At 40.6% G+C, this 22470-nt stretch overlaps 1 long non-coding RNA gene across 1 annotated transcript in view; it reads right to left on the bottom strand.

Moving 5' to 3' along the window:
• LOC106896861 overlaps positions 1 to 22470 on the bottom strand; it is a 143010-nt gene that overhangs the window by 24653 nt on the left and 95887 nt on the right. The window contains exon 3 of the long non-coding RNA XR_001413678.1: positions 17838 to 17959. This is a non-coding gene — a long non-coding RNA (uncharacterized LOC106896861). The remainder of the gene's footprint in view (positions 1 to 17837; positions 17960 to 22470) is intronic.

Genomic DNA, 22470 nt, shown 5'->3' with positions numbered 1-22470 from the left:
AAGAAAAAAAAAAAAAAAAAAAAGGAAAAAGACGTATTAAACTATGTAAATTCTACAACTTTCAGAAATAACACATTAACCACAAAGTTCATTATCTGATAATTCTCCCATATTTTGAAGACCTTCAGAAGCACTGGACTCACACTGCTCACACTGAGAATAAATCAAAAGACCATCCATAGAGACCTGCTCAAGTAAACGACAAACAGGGGAAGAAGTCATTGCTGCAGTCTCAACACAGACTGCGTCAAATGCCAGATGCTTGTTCAGGCCAAAGCCTTCAGGGATGATTAAAAAAACACACAAGAATTTTCAGAAGTGCTCAAGTATGCTAGGAAAACAAATGCCATGGGAAGCAGAGAGTGCTGGTCTCCTAACATCATTTAGATGCTTTGAAAATCCTGTATGATGAGATTCGGCCCAAGGATTTAGAAAACCAGAGCTTTCCCTCCTCATTCTGGAGTCTTTAACTTGACTCACTTACTGAAAACGGATAGATACACATCTATTACGCAATCTATTTTAAAAGGAAACAGCATCAGTGAGACTCACACCTCACTATCTTGCGTTTCTTAGTTTAAACACTAAACACTAATTATGCAAGGGCTTTAAAGGGTTCTCAAACCTGTAAAAGCAAAGCTGCATAGAGGAAATGAAAAGCTACTGAGAGGGCAGTGCTCCCAGGTCTGATTACTAATTACATTTGCTTCCTTATATTTCCACCTGCCGTAATTATGATAAAGGGTGGAGTTTCAAGTAGTGCTGATAGGAAATTTTACGATAGAATTCCCCCCTAGAACACTGGAAAACACCACACTTTTTATAGTGCAGTAATTGTCGAAAACAAAGATTTTTTTAAGCGTCCATGCCATGGTTAACCCACAGCTCAGGAAAATCCCTCACAAATGAGCAAAAATGGTTGATACCATGCAAAGTTTAGTTGATTCCAAATATAGGACTTTTTAATTGTATGGAATGGAAAAAAACACCTTTGTTTAAAATTCATTTCATATATGAGTTTAAGAAAAAATAAATTGTTATCCCACCAAATGAAAAATCTGGCTTGCGTTCTGCTCAAGGTTTTAGAGAACAAAAAGGAAATTAATATGTACACTCCAGTCTATTCATGCAGTTACATTTTAACTCTGCAATATAATCTCTTCTTCTTCACAAGATCACAATATTTTTCCTAACTTATCTCCAAGCTCTTGAAATTCACTTCTGCATAAAACAGGACATACTGTTTTCCACATGTGTACAGTGTACACAGTAATAAGGAAATCAAATGAAAACTACAGAAGTGGCCAAAACGGAGATAAGAATCAGGCCTTATTTGCTGCAGTGTTTTTTCCCCACTGGTGGAGTGACTTCAATCATAGAGTCCCTTCACTAAAAAAATTGCTCTTCTTTCCAATACCCATTCTAACCATAAACTACAGGAGAAAGGCTTGATAATACTTAGTAATGCAAGAAATGAATAAACACCTTTCTGCCACTAGGAAAAAAAGACACTTAAACATGGGTTTGTGTTGTTTTTTTTTTTTAATTTGCAGGAAAAAACTGAGCTGATTAAAAAGGAACCAGTCCCTCCCAGCAGCTACCCCGCCCTTCAGAAAAAGGAAGAAAAGAAGAAAAAGAAAAGAAGGCCTTAAAGAATGGGCAGATGAACAGAGGAAAAAAAATATCCCATGCATTAGGCAAAAGTCTGTAATATTATCTAGAACGACAGCACAGCCATTGTTAGTGCTGCCAAAGCACTGCATGTTTGCTATATCACCCCAGGTCCTAGGAGAATAATAAACTAAGCAGATTAGACAGAGACTAATGTCTCTGTGCTGCCTCTACCTCCACGGAACACAGGAGCTGGTCTGTGCTTTAGAGCACACGCGGGCAGGTAAACCCAGAAAATGGGTACTCCATGTTGGCAGGGGCGGGGGGGCTGGGGAGCTGCTGCCAACGACCAGGGCCTGTTTATTATTTAACAGTTGGTGTTGCTAGAGGCCTGGCACTGCAATAGAGCAATCTCTGTTTCAGCGCGAGTAAGCCTGATTACGAGAGCATGGGAGCCAAATCGTGTTTACCATCGTCGGCGAGAACCTCAGTGCCCCCAACAGGCATGGAAACCCTTACCACGATGTCTGTCCCTCCATCTGCAGGCTGCCTCCCCAAGGCAGGGGTGAAGAAGGGATGGTGGTCCCCATGCGGGACAGGGAAGGAATGTTTTGGACAGGATGATCCTCAGAACTGCAGGGTACCATGGGCCAGTCCATGCGCTCCTCTCCGCTTTTTATGAGCCAATACACCAGCCTCAATTCACCACCTCAAGCACTTGATGTCATCCTGAACTAAAATAAGGTTCCAGCTCTGGGGAGGGCAGGGGCAGGAGGCAACAATGCTCTTGTGCATGTGGTCTACTTCCCCACCCCCACCAAAGACAGTGTGCCATAGACAAAGCCCTTCCCCAGCGTAACTCCCATGGTTCACAGAAAGACGTCACTGACAAAGAACTTGGCATTAGAAGTTTTCTTAGCTTCTGCTGGAAGTTGTTCCTGTACATATAAAAAAACCTGGAACACCTCCCTACACACACACCAACTTCAACTAATCCAATTTTTAAAAATTATTTACAGGAATGCTCACGAAGATTCAGTCACACTCTAAAAAAAGGTTTTATGAAGTATCAATCTATTGAGTAAATGCAATTATCAAGTTCCATGAATAAACAACACTGGGTCAACCCTCAACCATCTATTGCTATAAAAATCATAATAAAGGAAGATCAGACCATCCTGGTGATACGAAGCCTTCAGTTCTAGCTCACTGGTTTAAATGCTAACTCATTTTGGTAGCTATAAGCAGCTAGTCACATCTGATAGATGCTTCTCAGTCTGTAAAAAACAAGTTCAATGATGACCTTCTACTTCCTGATGAACAGGAGTCATCGTCTTTGGTGTTTCTCCAATTCTGGTGAAGTTCATGCAAGGGTGGGCTGTTGAAAGACACAGTCTACTTGAATGTCCACCACTGGCTTGCTACACAACTCTGAAAGCTGGGGGAGAGTGACTCTTCCCACATCCTCCTTAAAAAGAGGATAATGAAAAGCAATGCATGTGAAAACTAACAATTGATTCTTTAATATTGATGAAGAGCTTAGCAGTACTGACATGGTACATGTGCTCAGAAACACAAAATTGTATAATATTCTGCATCTCTACCACAGACCCTGACTGGTCTCATCAGCACAGGGATGGCAAATGGAAAAGTCTGCAGAAGATAAGGTTTAATTGTAAGCTGAAGCCACTCCCAAGTTAGGACGGCCAGGAGCAGAGCCAAGCAGCATCCTTGAATCCACTGGTTATGATCTCACTGTGGGGAGGGCCGGGAGCATCATGAGGGATCCCATACCCAGGGAAAACTGGAGCCTGCCATAGCTTCTGGGCAGCGCAGGAAAGCGTTACTCAGACAGGTGGTTAGATGCGCAAACCACCACCTGCTCCTGGATCTCTTCTCACTGTTTTCCCCAGCTGACTCTGGCCCTCACTGCTTTCAGCTGGCCAACGGCAGCTGCCCCGTCCGGCTGCGAGCGAGATGGCTGCGCTCTGCTAGCGGGCAGAGCGGGGGGAGCAGCAGCTGTGCACCCCTTCCCTGCCACCTACCACCCTCTCCTCTAACGGCCACTCATCCCCTAAGAGGGGAACCTGACTTGGGTTTCTATCTAAATCCCCTAGTTTCATCAAAAAAACCCTTGGCTGCAGCACAGATGATTCGCAGGAGGAGCGGGCTCAACAAGCAGCCGTCTTGCCTGCAACTAGCCAAAAATCAGAGTACACAGTGGATCCTTCACCCTTGCAGAAGAGATGGCCGTGCAGGACTCCAGGGTTGCACCGGAGGGTAGGCAGAGCGTACTCACCACGCTCCCTACCCTATGGATACACAGAGCAGACTGTACTCCCCAGAACCGCCAATTTGGCACTAACGTGTAATTTGTACTAAATAACATTTCAGGAATTCAACACAAATAATGTAATAATAGCAATTAGAGCCTTTCCCAAGCAGAGCTGTATCAGACATGCAGTCCAGTCACTTCACCCAAGGTAAAAAGCACTTGATGAAGGAATCTGCACCTTGACAGGCACGAGAGGTGTGCAGGTATATGGAATAATTGCATTCCTTGTGTATTAATGTTTGCATATAAGAAATGCATGCTGAGCTAGCATAACACCACCTTCCTCAAATAATAACTAAGTTTCATACTGTGCCTGAAGTGCTCTTTATATAGTACACAGAAATGGGTTATGTAAAGATTAGAGCTGTGAGAGTTGTTCACAACATAACTGAAAATCTAGTAACAAAATCCAATTCTAGCCTAGGTTTCCCCAACACAAAACTCAGGCCAGCTTTACGGAAAGGTCTGGGAATTTTTGATGGTTTTGACACTGAAATCATACCACTCTTGTTTACCCAGAAAAAGAAAGGAGAAAGAAGAAGAATAACAAAAGAATGAATGGCATAGGAAGAGGCTGGGGAAAAAAAAAAAAGCAGGGGTAGTGAGATTATTTCCCTTCTTCCTGTGCTTCTGCCCTTCTTTCCCATGGTAGAAAGGGGGAAAACAGCCCTCAGCTTTCAGTGAATATGTCTTGTTATCCTGGAGCCACAATGCAATGTGTGCAGTTAGGAGTGCTCAGATGCATTTGTATGTATGTGCATCGTTACTAGGAGATGACTAGATTTGGTACCAGGATAATATTTCACCATTGTGTGGTGTGTTCCCATCTGATGTTGCCTTTTCCCCAGTTTAAAAAAAAAAAACTAATAAAAAAGAAAATTAAAAAAGATACAATAATTGTTACTGCACACTCTAATGAATTATTGTGTTCAAGGTTCCTACAAAAAAAGTAATATTATACTCGGCTTATGTTTTAATTGATTTATTAATATTTTATCACAGGAATGTAATTTAAGCTCCTCATGATTTAGATCTCATAAACCTTTAGCATTTTGCAAATTCAAATTCCAATTTAAAGCCAGGGCGAGCAATTAACTTTTCTATCATCTTGTCAGGGGAGAAGGTTCGTGTTTAATTTGAGACAAAGTGACAGAAATATATATACACTGTATGTATTACTCCAATTTAATTTATGAGTCAGCACCATCCACCTTCCAAATGGAGATTTAATGGAAGGGGAGGAGGGAGTGGGGGGAAGACCCTGCTATCGTGGCACTTGCTGCAATATCTGCCCCAAATCCACCATGAAAAAATGTCCCTGGTTTATTGAGATACCGGGCTAGACTGATTACAGCTCTGTGTTGAACCCTTTTGTTTTAATTTCCTCATCACTTTCTCATATAAACGATGTTGTCTCAAATGTCAACTAGCAGTTCCCAGCCAGAGATGGACGGTTGATGCCACAGCAGGTTCTCCCGTGACCTGTCCCAACCACTCCGCTTCCTGCCACCATCAGTCCCCCCAAAAGGCAGATAGCATGCAAAGAAAGCTCCCCGAAGGACTGCTAGGAGTTAATACCTGTGGGGTCAAATCCTGTAGTCCTCACTGGTGCAGCAGTCTCACTGAAGGCTGTGTGATGCTCGTTTGATTAAGGAGAAAACAGAAAAAAGATGGTACTACTATACTACCCTTGCTATTATTTCCCACTTGAAAGGACATTCCAAGCTCTTTATGTGTAACAAAGGAAACCTGCAGCCTAAATTTGCATGGCCAAAATTTGCATTAACAAAATAAACAGTTGGTTAGTATTTGCATGTGCTGTTTTAAGAAATGAAGGGAAGGGCTATTTCACAGCCACCTGCCAGAGATTTTCCAGATCTGCTGTCCCCACAACACAGCGAAGCACTGCATGAGTTAGCTCATGAGCTTAAAAGAAGGCCACTGAGAAGCTGCCCCACATATCACCTACTGGTCTTTACTGTGTCCCTAGTTACTTAGATAAAGCAAGATGTACTTCAGTTTTCTAGAGGAGGAGAGTTTTTTTGATGTGTGAGAACTTTACCATTACTGTTGATACTTCTGATAGCCCTTATATATCAGAGGGGATTGTTCCAGAAAGGGATTATGGGCTCTATACAACATTTCTACACGCAACCAAGCTGAATTTCAAGACTGCCAAAATCTTGATGCCACAGACTCAGGCCCAGACATTCCAAGATACCAGAATAATCAGATCTGGTTCTGTTTTACAGAGCTGTGTTACACACACCTCAAACACAGATCCAGCTCTACCTCCAAACCTAGCTAAGTGTAATTGTAACTTGCAATGTTCAACAAGCATGTTGGACGGAGACAAGTCAGAAATGTTCTTTCTCCTCATGAATTCAAAGTTTTGGCCTTCATCTTCAAAACATTTGAAAATCAAAACTTATTTGAAATAAACAGAAGATATCCATCGGTTTAAATTAAATTAAATACTTTGTTTCAATAATTTCAGGACATTTCATTGGAAATGTAAGGCATATTTAGTATAATTTTCTTCGCTTAGAAATAAAAAAGAATGTTCTTCTATTGAAAAATCATGGTCTCTTTAAGCAAACAAACAAAAACCTAATATGTTTGTGTATATATACACATGCATTCACAGATGATAAGTTCGTCCAAAGCTTTTCTCCAAAACTCCCTATGCAACCTTATATCAGCTTACAGTTCAAATTTATGTAGCAGAAACCAGACTTGTGGTACAGTCATGATAAAAAAATCCAAGATGCAGAACATCTCCAATATTCAGCCATGCTTCACTCTCAGTACACACTGGACTTAAAGCCAAACTTGAAAATCTTGTTTCATGCCCGATTCATTTATGAAGCTTCACTCCAATTCAGAGCCTTATCACTTTCTAAACTCAGGTAAAAAAGCTCTGCTGTCATGCATATTTTTAGACAAATTATAGCAGAGTGTCTTGCAATTTCCATTACTTTGTGGTGTCTGCACTGCTGATAGACACCAGCCCACATTGGCATCACTGCCGAGGTGTCCTAATACTTGTCTGAAAAATACTATTAACTGCACATCACAGGCATTTGAAGCGCACAAGAAAACCATAAACTTAATTACACTGGAGGACTAGTGTGATCTCACATGAAATTTGAGCTACTGTTATTAAAAATAGAGAGATTGCATTTACTTAATGCTTCTTACAGTAAACCAGTCGATTTTAAACTTTCAAAGTTGTATAATCAGACAAAACAATATTGGAGAGGGGGAAGGAACTGTCTGTGGAATTTACTAGGACAAGCATTTCACATGTCAAGAAGCAAAAATTTGTTTATTCTGCTAAAAAGAATATTCCTTGAATTACTATTGTATATGAGATAGGATAGCTATTCAGACTGCACAGCATAAAGACTTAGACTAAAATAATTTGCAGAAAAGATTGGTTGCCATACAGCATTCTTCCTTACCCCACCCCCAAAAACCCCAACCTGTTCTGGACCTCAACCAGCTTTCAAATTCTCAAACCTGTTCTTAATGCTGTGTAGTCATTGCATCTACTAATCATACCAGGAGCACTGCCTCCCTCTTCTATATGCTACCCACTCCTAGAAGGGAAAAAAGAACTTCTGCTTTCTTCACTTTTCTTCTATTATCCAAGATTTACCTCTCTGAGTCTACAGAGTTTACCTAAAGGGGGGTGGGGGGCACCACAGGGGAAAAAATGGATTGTGCTTAAACTAGCAACATGAATCCATGGCACTTGGTGACATCCAGATTTTAGATACTGAGCTCAAGAATTTTATATTTAGACATCAAGATTTTAGATACTGAGCTCCTTGCAATAAGTCACATCCAGAGACACTCACTTCCCTATCGATACCCTTGCACTTGCCAGGTCTCCATTATGAGGGAGAGGTGTTCTCCAGCAATGGCTGGGGGTGAGAATGGTGGAATTAAAAAATTAGCCAATCTCTTGCCATCAGAGTGGCAATAGAGCTATATTACGAAATGCTATTTAACCATCTTTTTGCTTGGAGAAAAGCAAACCCATTTCCCTTCATTTGTCTTCCCATGCCCACCAATCCTACCCCAGCCTCTTCAATTTCAGGGACTTTGGTAAGGCAATGAGTGTACAAAGCAAACTGCTTGCTAGGTAAATGCTTGCCAAGCATGCCTATCTCATAAAAATCCAGAAGTTAATAACCTTTTCCAAGGGAGGAGACTTAAATCTACTTATGACTTGAACCTATCTTGGGATCACACCAGCTGAACTCAGGACAGGTTTTTGAATCTTACTTCTGAACATTAAAATTTGCTAGTTCAGATTAGGAAAAAAATTTACTCTTTATATTTTTTATCATCAAAGATATCTCCCAAGAGTACTGGCTCCTAGAGTAGCCTCAAATCTTATAATCTGTGCTGTCATGAGATTTTATGCAGGAATGCTTGCTGTTCATGCTGCATTATTTCAGGCTTCCATGACTGACTTTGACTTAGGGAAAAAAAATCCTATCTTCCCCATTTTTGGGAAATTATACATGCCTAAAGTAGCATAATAATTTGCAAAAAACCACTTTTCATATTAAACTGACTCACATCTGATTTTACCCACAGCTCCTCCTTCCAGCAAGCGAAGTGCTGGCACTCCAGTTGGGTAGAATCACCACACCTTGTAACATGCAAGGTAAAATTATCTGCAGATGATTGCATTACTGCAGTAGTATCCTACCAAGTTCCCCTAAGTTCTGTCCTAGCCTGCATTATACTCATTCGAAAAGATGAGTTGAACCTTTAGTGGTTCAACCTTAGAGCGGGCATAAATGGGGGAAGAAATAATCTCCTTCCACTCTTCTTGAAAGTCTGCATGCAAAAATGATGTCGCCACACGATCCTGAAAAAAGTGTGCCTGAAAAATCAGTATGGTTTTCACTCAAAAAAACCTAAAACCACAGTGACACCTTTCCCAAATTGGTAACTTAAGTGGACAATAAAAGAGATTAAAACCAGAAGCAGCAGAATAACCTAGACGCAGGGCCATTCTTTGTGAAAGGGCACTCTTCAAAAAGTAGCTTCAGAAGCACACCTACACAATTCATCCACCACTTTATTTAACGTTCCTTTTCATGTTTGCCCAGGTTCACGTCAAGGGTACAGCAACCCAAGGTGTTTCCACAGCAAACTTTCATGTCCGCTGCAATTTTCCCTTTCAAATTCAATACAGTAAAATGAAATGAAGCAAAATGAAACAATCTTTATATACCAGTTCAGCTAGCATTCCCTAGCCCTCATTGTGCTGCATCTCTCATCAGCTCTCATTTACTCAGTCAAGACAGAAAAGATTTGCAGATCCTATTACATTTTCCCACCCTATTTCCCATTCTGTGTGTAATTTTTTCCTTCAAATAATACTGATTGTGTCAACTGGAGGGAAAAAAAAAAAAAGAGAGAGAGAAAGAAAGAAACAAGCACTCTTTGTGTTCTCGTTGTAGTAATAAAATATGAAAAGAAGAATTCACGAGGAAACAGCTGAATTCCCAGTGCTTAGAAAATGGACCTGGCTACAGACAGATACATTCTACTTAGAGCAGCATCTCCAACTAAACTGTCAAAGTGTCAGGAAGAGTTGTGTGCACTTTTGTCAGTGAATAATGTGGAACATAGTGCACTTCCTACCAACTGAAAGTCAAAATCCTGAAATCGCTATTTTGTGGGAAGACCAAAAAAAAAAAAAAAAAAAAAAAAAGTAAAAAAAAAAAAAAATGCAGGCTTTTGTACACCAAGAAAGTGACAAAGTGATGAGAAAGAAGGCAAGACCATGGTAGGCTGTTACTACTGTTATTGACTTTATTTCTTCTTTAAAGGAAAACGAACAGAATGTTGTAAAAGGTAGAAATAGTGAAGGGTTAACAGGAATAAATGAACTGGCACGAGAAAGCAGAAATACTAGCTTTCTTTGTAACCCACCTAAAGATGTCTGATTTTACAAGCAACTCAATTCAAGCACATTTTTTGCTTTAAGCAGATGCATGCTCTCACCGTAATCTTGAGATTAAGAGCACCCTTTCTTTTTCCTCATATATTAAACATTTTCCAGTGTTTGCAGTAAGTGAGGTAATTGATCTTAAAGAAAACAGCCTCTTACGAAAGAACCTTTATTCAACCTCAGACCAGGTCCATTAGATGTACTACGAGAAGACTGGTTCCCACAGAAAACAGCATGTGATCACATAATTAAAAACTGGAAAAGAACAGGGAAGTTGAATTAAGGCTGCTCTGTCAACTTTAATTCTAGTATTCACAGATTTGACTTCAGATAAGAAAAATATTCTTTCACATTTTTTAGTGTATTTAATTCCCTGGATTTTCAAATACCCAAGGGAAAATGAGAATCTGCTACACACCAACATATCAGTGCTTTGTGGTCATCAACAGTATGGAAACCTTCAGGCCCACCAGACAGACCTCTGCTTCTTGAGTTAATTAAGAAGCTGATATTGGCGGTAGGTCCTCCTTATTTTCATGGAACAGCTATTGTTAGGGTGATGAGATGCACAAGTGTCAAGAACAAGAGGAAAAAATACCTCCCTGCCACAAAGGTCATTTGGATGATTTTTTTCAAAGTATTATCCCAAACCATGGAAGAAGTTGTTAAAAGAATATTTTAGCATGGCCAAAATCAAATATTTTCCTCTAGCATCAGATTTGTAAACAGCACACCCATAGCAGAAGAAAGTCTCCCCCAAAATTATGTTTGAAGCTAATAAAACTAACTGCAAGTGGTTAAAACTCAATAAAACTTATAAGCAAATGAGAGAGGTTGTTGTAACAGTAACTGTAAAACAACGAAACCTGCATCTAATAAATGTAGATAACGTGCACAAGAGAGCAAAAAGGAAAACACTAGACAAGCTTTAAACAATTTGGAACATCAGAAACATGTAATTTTAACTTGCATAAACATGACAGCACAGGTTCAAGGAAAATTCCACCTAACAGGAGAAATGGTGACTGATTAAGCAGAACTCTTCCTACATGTAACATTGTGTTCAGGAAGCATGCCCGTTCACTTTGGTGGACGAAGAAGTAGTGCCTGCATCAGTTCCCAAAACCTTCTACGCATTCCCAATGCCCTAGGGATTGAGATGCTGACAACTACAGCAAGTGAAAAAGGGAAGATTTTGTTCAAAGAAACAGGAGAGAACTGTGAAGCAGGAACAGTGGGACAGGAGGAGTCTCTGCCACCAGGAATTTTGTCATCCTTAACAACTTCAGTCACTTCTACCCAAAAGAAAACATGCATCATCCTCATCATCACTGAACAGACTGAGAGCCCAACAGACCTGTTTCTTAATTAGATGAAAAAAGCTAAACTAGCTTGATTCCTACCAGAGAAATCCTACGTGGCTTCCCTCATGCACCTACCTGCATTAATCTGCGCACAGAAGATCCTGCTTAACTAAAGCTCCTGCCACCGCAGCCCTCTTTCACGGGGAGCACAAAGACTAATTCACTGCTCTGGAAGGAGGAAAAAAACCCCACCCACTATTCATCTGGTTGTGTTCATAAAAAGCACTACCCTGACCATACTCCCAAAACTGCACCACTCCTGTAAATGTATACATTACAAACACACAGGTCTGGAATTTACAGTCAACAAACAGCAACACAACCAACCATCAGAGAATGTATAAACACTTGTAGAAGCAAAAATACTCAGCCTGGCTGCACCACACACAGTGTTTATTTATCTCCCTTGCAGAAGATCAATGGGAGAAGACATTCAAAACAACTTTTTAAACAAAGTGTCACTTTGTGTTAGTTTATGTCAGTGGGGCTTCTTCCAAGTACTTGTGTCACAGTAAGATATGGATGTGTTTAGATAGTTTTCTTCTTCCTTTACTCTAGTCATGGCAGCAGGGCACAAGCAAACAGAAAAGAGAAGTGCTGCTAGTCTGATCCAGTTACTGATTTAACATTTAGAGTCTTTGCAGCTCAAGAGAAAATTGCTGTGTATTTGTAACCTGAATGCAGGTCAGTAACTTTAAAAGGTCAGGCTGAACGTTTAAAATCTTTTTGTTATTAATTCCCCACCAGCTCCCAGTTCTGTGAATGCCAATGAGCAGACTCGACTTCTACAGAGCTGAGCCACAGTTAGCCTGCACCTCTGAAGACCAGGTCCTCAAGAAGATGCAAAAGGAGTTTTGAAGCAGTGACTGTCTGCCATACAAGCAAATGAATTCCCTGTTCACTTGAGACCCACTTCTTAAAGCACAGGAGGCACAGATTTCTTCATTGGGGTTTCTTCATTTGTTGCTAACCCATTAGCCTGATCTCAAGCCAACTGAGTTTTCTCCATCCACTTATTAGGAACACACAAAATATTTTGGTGCTATTTTGCACTAATTTACACAATATCACAAGATTTGTTGATGTTTCTTAATAACACAAATAACTCCCCATAGTACATTGCACTTTTATAACCCCTTTCAACCAGAGATATTAAAGCACTTTGCAAACAATACATTTGCCTTACAAACATCTCTCCCCTCCCCCCCACATTAGGTCCATATCATTATCCATATTTTACCATTAAGAAACACTAAAGCAGAGCAAGGTGTTTCTGCAATTTAGTTTCTGCAATTCTGCAATTTATACTCTACAACAGCTCTTAAATACTCAGGGTTTTTTATTTCCATAGGATTAAACTCCTATTTGAAAAGATGTGGATGATAGCAAAGAACATACCTAAAGCATCACAATAACTTTCAAAACCTAATTCCTTTCTGATAAAATATGCCCAGCCTCCAAAAGATAAATAATCCAGAACATGTGTGACTGCTGTTTCTCTGTCAGTACAGCAATCTAAGTAAAAATCTGCTTCCTGCAATGCTGTATGATGCCAAGGGATCACATGAAGAACTCTGAGTTTTCCCCCCGTTTTGGTAGATCTTACATACTCTCCTATTGTGTGTCATCAAACAGCTGATGAGGGAGGAGTGGAGAGCACTGAAAGAGCAAATAGGCACTCGAACCACTGACAGTAAATGAAAGCAAAATAGTAAATCTATGGAAGTAGTCTGGTTGTGGAATGGACTACTTCAAGTCAAATTCAGGTCTGGGGCAAACAGATCGACTACTTCTGAAGCAGCACCTAGAGGCAGTGGTGACCTGATTCACCATCAGTTTATGGGAAGCTGCACATTAACTTCAGAGGATTCTGAGCAGACAGGAAAGAATTCAAAGTCTCATGACACTGGTGTCTTGTGTATCTCCCTCTTGCTTAGAATTTTTGCATCACGTACTCCCCTCCTCTAGGTGTAAGGCAGTAGACTTGATGACGGACCATTGGTATGTCTATCATCATAATGAATCTATAAGAATAGATGAGTATTTTTGACCACACATCTTATAGTAAATTTGTTTTGAGGTATAGCGTCTTGTGGAGTGATCACAAAGCAAAGAAAGCGTTACTATTAACTTTCGGGCTCTAGTTTTGTTTTGCTTTACTTCCTACCTTAAACATACTTGAAAATTTGACACAACTCCCCATAAATAAGCACCTTCAATGATTAATTTTTCAAGGCAAATTTCTCTTGCATTGTTGGTGCAGTGACCTTCCAGGATTGTGAGCAGTCTTTTGTTTTAATGACTTCAAAAATCTCTTAGGATCCTTCACCCAAAACTTTTATGAGCAAGTAGCTCTCTGCTCTGGGAATGCCGTCTCCATTACTAACTGAAAAAAGCAATGCTTATGTATCCCACGCCAACACCGAAACATAATCAAATAAGGAATACTGGTTACATATTAGACACTGAGCATAGTAAGAGAGACACACTGAATTTTAGTAATTGTCAGAAGAACACAGCTTAGTGAAAACAGATCCTGTTTCACAGGAACACAAAATTCTAGTTTATAATTTAGAGGAAGAGGAAATGCAGCCTAACATACGTTCCACTGATAAGGCACCCTACATTCTTACAGCTTGTAAAGGCATTACACAAAGAAATGCTCATGCAGTACCTTCAACCATACAAACATATGATCAACCACCATTCATGTTACATTATCAGTATCCTACTTACCAGTGCTTAAAATGTGACTCTACGTTAGATTGAGTGAACTCCTTTAATTCGTGATTTCTAGTTAAGCATCCCGACTCATCAAGTGGGGGCAACTTCTAACCCACCCATTACAAGACTCCTCTGCAATATATTTGCCCAAATCAGTGCACTCAAACTCCTACAGAAATTATCCAACAGCATGAGCTGGGTTGGAAAAAAAGTCTGCCTTGCTGTGAAAGAAGACATTACCCCACCAGAACTATCACCCTTATGGCTTCCTTTTCTTTTTTTTTCTTCTTTATTTACTTTTTAATGGAAGCAAAAACCCCTGTCATCTCACCTACTCCCCTCTTAATAAGGAATGACTGCCGTGACTACCCCCATCTAGAACCACCATTCACTGCCAGCACCTCTGCTCTCCTCGTGTGCTTAGAGAACAACTGATTAGCACTTTGCATAATTAACCTGATTAGCACTGTGCATAATCAAACTGATTAGCACTTTGCATAATTAAAAAGAAATAATAATAATAACAATAATAAGCAGTAGGTAATAGCAAAAACTGCTAGTCCCAATGCCTGTTCGTTAGCTCTAGGATTAGTTTAGTGCGGCATATTTTATTTCTTAAAACTATTTTTTTAAAGATGCACAATCTCCTGAGAGAAGTTAAATAAGTCTCATTTACTTTCAAGATCACTAGTGAAAATATTGGTTGTTCCACTATTGCAACATAGGATTTCTTGTGACTCCCTCTGCTGCAGCTGAAGACATGGAACGGGACGATGCCTGACCAGAGGGACCACTGGTGTGATTCCTACATCCATCTAAAGCATTGCTTTTGGATCCATTATCAAAGGATACAGAAGCTTCACATCCCTTAATGCATATATCCTCACAACATACTTCAAGGGTAGGAAAGCTGTATTATCATTATTGTCAAGATGGGCAAGGTAGTAAGATGCATATCCTCAGAAGTATGAAGGTACTGTATTCTCTCCTGCCCTGAACAATGACTCCAGACCACAGGAAGGCTGGAGAAGAACATGGAATTAATCAGATTCCTGCCCCTAAGCTTACATCATTCTTCCCCCATTTAAGCATCATTTCTTGACTGTATGTTTTGCATCCTGCTCAAGAATGGTAGAGACAGAAGGTACTTTGACTGCTAGTCTGTCCCACCTCCAGTGTAATCTCCCAATTAGGGTTTCAGGATTAACAACCACCTCCCAAAATCTGAAGAACCCACGTAGCTAAGCCTAGCTCAATTGCAAACTGTGTGAAAACATCAACGTTAAATGTCTGCATCACCAGTGACTCAGTTCTCCTAGGACATTCAATGTCATTCAGCCTAGAAGAGCGAGCCCAAGTGAGTGGGTAAACCACTAACACAGTCTGTTTACTAATGTGGCCTCATCCCTCCTAGTCACCACTATACCCTGTGTTTCTCCTTACTTAATTAACCTTATCTCTCTCTGGCATCCTTATATTATAGCTTAGATTTTCTTTGTATTCCCTACAGAGCAATCTTCACCTTATACCTTACATTATACCTTCAAAAGCACCTGTAATATTCACTGCCAACCCTCCATCACCTCCTCATATTGACCCTGCCTACATTTCCCACCAGGTAGCAGACACACGTTATGCTCTGCTGACTGCTGAACCAGTATGGTTGGGACACTGGGCAACTGGGGAGACAGTTTGTTCAGAGTGATCAGTCTGCCCACCCTGCAGCTGAACAGATAGCAATCGCTGCCTCCAGACTGCATGCGGCCCAGAGGCAGCACATCACACGGACCTGTCCTAGAACAGTGACAAAAACATTCCCACTGTGCGAGAGATTCTCTAGTAAACGCTGTCTTATAAAACAAGCCAACGAGAAACTATGGGGGGAGAGAGCAATAAAGAGAATCTTATCGTCATTAACTGGAAATGTATTACCCACCCACAGCAGCCTTTCCATCACCCCAAGCTAAAGAACCCATACAAACAGCAAAGGGTGCAGAGCTAGTCACTCATTTCACAAGTTGTTTAGTTTCAGAAGAAAAGTGTTGCTGTAGAGATTTTTCAAGTCCAAATGTTCCTGGGGAAGGTAGTTCCAGTAATTCTGGGAAGAAAGCCAATCCCTTGGCTTTATATGTAAATATTTAAACAACATTATTTTTATATACATATATTTTATACACATATACATATATGTCTTTAGACTTCCAGACTCGCAAAACTGCAACAGAAAAAAATATGCCAGTCGATGTACAGCTAACGGCTCACCTGCCTGAACCACGGTAACTGACCGTCAGAAACAGAATAACAACACTGACTTCAAAATAATTGAGCCGTGTCATCTATGTATATTAATCCACCCAAACAGAGGAGCTGAAAGAGTGGGACTACAGATTCTAAAGTAGAGAGATTAAAGTCTTAAATTTTATCTCCTTAGAAGTGGCAAGAATATCAGGTTCATCAATTTTAAATCTTTCAAAGCCTAGCTGGATGCCGAGTGCTCCATCCACAGGTGTGGGATCTCCAGCTTTGGACGACACAAAGCTTCATATTTCTAGCATCTTAGCATTTCAACATGTGACAGTAAAACTGTGACTTCATCATGTTTAGAAACCACTGCTCTTTTAGGCTTGAATCAGGTCCATACCTCAAAAGGTATTACGTGGTAGAAAATGCAAGTGAAAGAATAAAAACGTATCTTGCTCTGAGATTTAGCGAATAAATAAAATGTGAAGAAAGAAAAAAAAGGCTTTAAAATTGTTGAGGAGGGGGTCGATAAAATGGAGGAAGATGACTCAGTGAGCAGAAGGTATCCAGTCAGAGCACATGATGAATAAATCAATACACGAAAATAAAATTTACCACGTGGATTCCACCTGTATATACTCAGTAAGCAAAAACCACACCCTAATATGGGGTACATGTGCATAAATTTGTAGCTGTATTATTTAAAGAAATCAAATATTTATGAATACAATATTTACATGTCTGTTCAAGTATGTATATACAGCACAGCCAGTGTGAGTTTTAAGAAAAGATCACAGAAGTGTACATACATATACTTAAAAAATGTGCAAAAAAAAGACCAAGAGTAGGGCAAGTCTTTTAGAAAATATTTTAATGGCTTTATAAAAAGCCCTCACCCAAAGTTTGAGGGTTTTTTGCAGTCTTACATTTTTCTATTGCAAAATACACCTGCTTTCTTTTCTTTCTTTTTTTCCCCCCTAAACTAAATATTTCTTCCATCTAATGACTCTCTTTATTAGACAGCATCTAATTTGCATACATTTACATACAATTTAACTGCTAGCTTGTGAGAACAAAGAAATGGCTCTGTATTGTACTGAAGGACAATACTCAGAAAAGGAAGGTATAAAAACCAGCTAGCTCGGTGGCTGTATATTCTCTTTGTTTCAGAAATACCAGGATTTTTAAACACACCACTTAAAGGGTGAAAAAGATTATTTCATCAAACAATGAAAAAAGATACAGTGCAGCTCCCTTTTAACACATTCTCTCTCTGGCCTGGTTAATGGGATTTAAGGGTCCAAGATTTCTTTGCTTTCTTCTGTTTCCTTTATTAGAACTGATGGATTTAATTCTGTCACATATTTTACTTCATATTTTATTCCTATAACAATCTATGCTGAAGTTCAGCTCCAATGCTAATTCAATACTATCTTCCTTTCCTTGCTGTCAACCTGGAATACAACTGAATGATCTTTGATGGGCATGAAGTACTCTGCCCTCAATGCCCAAAGCTAATGGATTTTAGAGTCTGCCAGAAATTTACCTTGTGGCAACAAGTCTAGAGATAACAAAAACTTACCATGTAGCTGACTGGGAATCAACAGGAAGGGAAGCAGGGCTGAGCTCCGCTTGTGAGAGCAGGGAGGGACTGTGGTCAGAGTAAACGCGGGATGTAAAGGATGTGCCAAGCCCTCTAGTTCCCTAAAAGAAGAGGAAAAGGATCTTTACGGATCTTACATCAAACAAAAACCTTTAGAAATTGTTGTCAGGAACTCCAACATAGGGTCTACCAAAAGCACAACGCATCAGCAAAGGGTTTTGCTCCAAAGGCTTTGCAGTACGAGTACCAATTGCAGAGGACAGCTGAAAATCTAATCCATGTGGACTTGACATAAAAGCCTTGCAAGAAAAAAAAGCATGGTTTCAGGCTGCATATCTCCATGTCTCCTCAAATGCGCAAAACTCAGTGAAACAAAACAGTCTGTGCCATTTGTCTGCAGAGCTAAGCTGCTAGAGTCACTTCCAAACTCTCCCCTTCCCAGCATCATGCTCAATGACTTGTGCTCAGTGAGGCAGACCAAGTAACACCTACCTATTTTTGAAAAAGTGAAGTACCAAAAATCAGTGGCACGAAGATGGGGGAAAGAAGACCCAGTCACTCTAGTGGCATGTTTTAAGAATCACAGAATGGTTCAGGTTGGAAGAGACCTTACAGATCATCGAGTTCCAACACTGCTGCCATGGGCAGGGACACCTCCCACTAGAGCAGGTTGCTCAAAGCACCATCCAACACTGGCCTTGAACCCCTCCAGAGATTGGGCATCCACAACTTCTCTGGGCAACCTGGGCCAGTGTCTCACCACCCTCACAGTAAAGAATTTCTTCCTAATATCTGATCTAAATCTCCTCTTTCTCAATTTAAAGCCACTACCCCTCATCCAATAATTCCACTCCCCAAAGAGTCCCTCCCCATCTCTCCTGTAGGCCCCCTTCAGGTACTGGAAGGCTACTATAATGTCTCCCTGGAGCCTTCCCTTCTCGAGGCTGAACAAGTCCAACTCTCTCAGCCTGCCTTCACAGGAGAGGTGTACAAAACAGGTACAGTATTTAGGATCCTGCAGTCATCCGCTCCATCCAGCTTGCCGCAGCCAGCCACATGGTATCTGGTACACTGGCTTCATACGATCAGTAGAAGGCCAGGGGTTAATTTAATGGGCATTCTCACACCAGTATGTGCGGCACAGTATGACTGGGACGGAAGATACAGCAGCCACATCACAAGCTGTATATGGAAGAAAATTGTGCTGACACTGCCCTGACATGCCTCACTGGCACTCAACACACATTATAGATTATTTTCAGACACAAATTTTAATTTAAAGCTGGCTGAAATGTTAATGAAGTTTTAGCTCTTTTTCAAATGGGAAAATTTGCTACTGCTTACAAAAGTGCTGTCTTTTTTTTTTCCCCTGCCTGATTTGCTTCTAATGATATATAGCAACCAAACCTCATAAAAGAAATCAATCGAGCCTTCATATAATTTTCCCTTTTCAAGGATGGGAAGGTTGAGGTGTATGATCTCCAGAGTTTCCGGTGAGTACCAAAATGCAGGTTTTAGCAAACACTGGAGAAAGTAAATTCCAAAACCAAAGCTCCTTTAACTATCATGTCCTATGCTCACAGCTACAGCTTGCTGAAACAACTGGGTTGTTATTTCCAGAACCTTAAGAATGTGACTGACACTATGACGCAAGCTGATTTTAATTGGAGCTGCCACAATCTCACCCTTCCCCGCACCTCTCTTATCACCTGGCCACATGTCCCTGAGCCCATCCTTGAGTCAAGACTGGATACATCTCTGGTTCAGGGAACTTTCAGCTGAATGAAAATTCATTTTACATTGTTTTCAGCCAAATCAACTCCTAGTCACAGCTCAACATCCAGGCATGAAACCTGGGGGTTAGAGCTAAGGAGGTAGCAGAACTGTGAGGAACACCAACAGGGCAGCCTCAGTGTCAGTCAGTTTAAGCTGCTGTGGACCTACATCTTGAGATGGAAGAAATGCTCCTATCACACAGCTGAAAGCCAAACCAATCATGGCTTTATAGGTAGAAAAGCTACCACCTCACACGCTAACCTAAAATAAAATGGCAGGCTATGCAGATCATACAGAACAGATACAGTCTGCTTCTGATGAAAAATAGCTTGAGATAATGGTGTACTGCTACAGCCTGCACCAGGGGCAACTTCCAAGTGGCAGGCTGAATTAGCCTCAAGTGACATGCATTAAAGTATTGCTTCCCTGAGGCAATAAGGCAAGGTCCCACATTCAAACGGAAAGAATTGAGCTTTCTTGCCAAAGGCAAATGATAAAGCAATAAAACAATTAAGAACCATTGTTACCAGGACATCCAGAAGATCCTGAAAAATCTTTCAAGGACTTCGGAAAATACATTTGGAAATAAAGAGCAGGAATTTTCTTTTACATCTCCACAGTTACAGTACTAAGCATCTATTTTGCTATTTTTCCGGAGCACAAGGATTAATTCCGTCCTGACTAGAAATTAAGCTGTCTAACCAGCAGCATTTCTGAAATCACTCTGCCCAAACAGTTGTGCAGCAGTTTCTGAGATGTGCACCTGGATTTCAGCTGAATACAGAAGACACTGCAGTCCAAATCTCTTCCTTTTGTTTGGCTGCTCTGGGGGTAACAAAAATTAGAACATTTTGAACCCTGCGTGAGAGAAATCCTATGGCAGTAGGGAATCATCCAACACCATTGTCTACAATTTCTCGAGGAGAAGGATTCACTAAGGAACACCTTCACTAACTAGTTAGCATCCACAGATGACTCATCTTTTGAAATTACAGTAACTGAGAGAACTGAAAGAATCAGAGGGGACACCTGATTTTCATCCACTTTCATTAGTTCAACAACCAATACCCACCTTTTCAGTCCTCAGTCAGAATTTTTATACTCGAGTTACAACCAGCCCTTAAGGACCAAATACCAGATCAGACACAAGAATTGTTGGCTTCTTCCCCTTCAACAATAATGAAATAATGCCTTCATGTGTAGCATTACATAGCAGCATACACAAATCTGAAGCAACGGCATCCAATCAGCTGTCTTCATTCCAGTCTTACGTACGATCTAGTGATGGCTACAGTCATTCTGTCAATCATGGGCAGCTGCACAGGTTGTTACACAAACCTATACATGTTCAAGTTATGTGACCCCTATACAATAGTTCTGCTGGTTTCCCCAGCATATGACTCGTGTTTTCCTTCAGCTGCTTTCAATACACAGCTTCCTGATAACAGTCAAACCTATTCATGCATATATTCTTGCTGTGGTGTCACTGAATACTTTTATCTATAAAGTATATACACTTTATATATATACTGTTATATACTATATATATACTGTTTTCCTGTCAGAAAACACGCATACATGTGTATCTACATACTAACATATATCTATAAAATACTCTGACAAATACCTGTTATTAGTAATCTAATTAGGACAGTATCATTGGCTCATCATCTCAACAGTTTAATTAAATTAATTTTATTTTTTTCAGATTACAACAGGTGCCTACATGAGATTAGACAGTCTTTAAAACAACGAGGAGAATCTAAGAATCTTAAATTACCAATATTTGAATAATTTCTATTCAAGTGTTCTTGATTTGTTTAAAAGTGTATTACCACAACACTAGCTTCAAAACTTCACTTTAACAATTCTTCTTGGAGGTAAAAGTAAGTTAAGCAAATTGTTCATCAGATTTTTCCCTTTCTTTTATTTTGTTGTTATATACACAACCGAAGCTGAGATATGAAAAGAGCGTTATAGACTGATTTAGGTTGGAAAAAACGTTTAAGATAATTGAATCCAACTATAAACCTGGCAGTGCCAAGTCCACCACTACACCATGTCCCTAAGCGCCACACCTACATGTCTTCTAAATACCTCAAGAGATGGTGACTCCACCACCTCCCTGGGCACCCTGTTCCAATGCTTGATAACACTTCTAGTGAAGAATTTTTTCCCAATATCCATCCTAAACCTCCCCTGGAGCAACATGAGGCCATTTCCTCTTGTCCTATCACTCATTAGTTGGGGAAAAGAGACTGACCCCCACCCCACTACAACCTCCTTTCAGGTAGTTGTAGAGAGTGATAAGGTCCCCCTTCAGCCTCCTTTTCTCCAGGATAAACAACCTCAGTTCCCTTCAGCTGCTCCTCATAAGACTTGTGCTCAAGACCTCTCACAAGCTTTGTTGACCTTTTGACGCGTTCCAGAATCTCAATGTCTGTCTTGTAGTGACAGGCCCAAAACTAAACACAGTGTTCAAGGTGGGGCCTCACTAGTGCCAAGTACAGGGGGACGATCACTGTCTTAGTCCTGCTGGCCACACTATTTCTGATACACTCCAGTATGCTATTGGCCTTCTTGGCCACCTGGACACATTGCTGGCTGTCGACCAACACTCCCAGATCCTTTTCCACTGGGATGCTTTCCAGCCACACTTCCCCAAGCATGTAGCACTATATGGGGTTGTTGTGACCTAAGTGCAGGACCTGGCACTTGGCCTTGTTGAACCTCATACCATCGGCCTTGGCCCATCAACCCAGCCTGTCTAGATCCCACTGTAGAGCCATCCTATGCTCAAGCAGACCAACACTCCCACCCAACTTGGTGTCATCTG

The sequence above is a fragment of the Calidris pugnax genome, unplaced genomic scaffold (genome assembly GCF_001431845.1).
Source record: "Calidris pugnax isolate Ruff unplaced genomic scaffold, ASM143184v1 scaffold225, whole genome shotgun sequence".
NCBI classification, from domain to species: domain Eukaryota; kingdom Metazoa; phylum Chordata; class Aves; order Charadriiformes; family Scolopacidae; genus Calidris; species Calidris pugnax.
Note: the sequence above shows the minus strand (reverse complement) of the source record. Positions and strands in the feature narration are given on the sequence as shown.